The following is a 1099-nucleotide window of genomic DNA, read 5'->3' as shown; positions in this document are numbered from 1 at the left end:
TTAAATCAAAGTGGACATTTGGGGTGGATTCTCTAATTTTGCGCATCTGCGTCTTTTCTGGGCTAATTCACTTCTGCTTTGCTCATGGAGCCTGCCATCTTTTCTATGAGGGTGCACCATGCTGGGTGCTTCTGTGCCAATGTCTCCCACGTCAGGTAACCAATTCTAAAGTTATCAGGAGAGACCAGACTATTCTTGTGTTGCTTTTCCTGACCACCTTGTGAGCACTTGACCATAGAGCAATCCTTGGGCCCAGCGTACATTGGGCATCTGAGCCCGGTGACCAGCCCAGCGGCGGTATTTCTCTGCAGCAGTTGGAATGCTTGGCAGTATGGTTCCATTAAGGTCCTCAGTGTCTGCTACCTCCTCCTGCCCGGAAAGCGTCAGAATCTTCCTAAGGATTCAAATGGAAGCGGTTCGGTTTCCTGACCTGGTTCTACAGGCTAACAATGGTTCTGGGGAGCTTCAGTGCTGTGGTGGGTCTAATCTGTCTCCTCTCCCAAAGGAGAGCCTCCCAAACCCTGAGCTAGCTCTGGCGATGTGTGTTGATCTCATCATCAGTGTGGACATCCCTGGGCAATGAATTTGTCCACAGCCTTTAAAACTTCGCCATTTGCTGTAATTGATGGATGGTGTGGTGCTGGCTGATGGAGGGCCTGTGTGTTCTTGGTGACGTTAGGCCAAAATTAGCACAAGCAGCAGAAAATTAACCCATACTTTGTTGCATCTCAGCTTTGGAGAATGAAAACTTGAGCATAAGCAGATTAATCCCATTAGAGACGATATTAATAAAAAGGAATATGGCCTCTAAGTCTGGTAAAAGAGTACATGCTTATATTAAAAAATACATTTCAATACAAAGAAAAGTTAATCAACAAACACCCAATGAGGCAGAGGACCCTGTGGATTCCCAAGAGAACATAGCAGATCTGTGAGTACTCTAAAAGACAACGAAGAAGTACAAAAGCCGACTTCATGGCCTGCATAGCAGAAATAGTTGGCAGATTAGAAAAATCTGCCTCTAGTGGTTGTCATCAAAGAAACAGGAAGATAATAATTTGGGGATGCAAATATGCATAAAGATAATCTTAGAAAAAGA

This window comes from Sminthopsis crassicaudata, chromosome 3 (assembly GCF_048593235.1).
Source record: "Sminthopsis crassicaudata isolate SCR6 chromosome 3, ASM4859323v1, whole genome shotgun sequence".
Taxonomy (NCBI): Eukaryota; Metazoa; Chordata; class Mammalia; order Dasyuromorphia; family Dasyuridae; genus Sminthopsis; species Sminthopsis crassicaudata.
The sequence above is the reverse complement of the archived record's forward strand: the minus strand, read 5'-3'. Positions refer to the sequence as shown.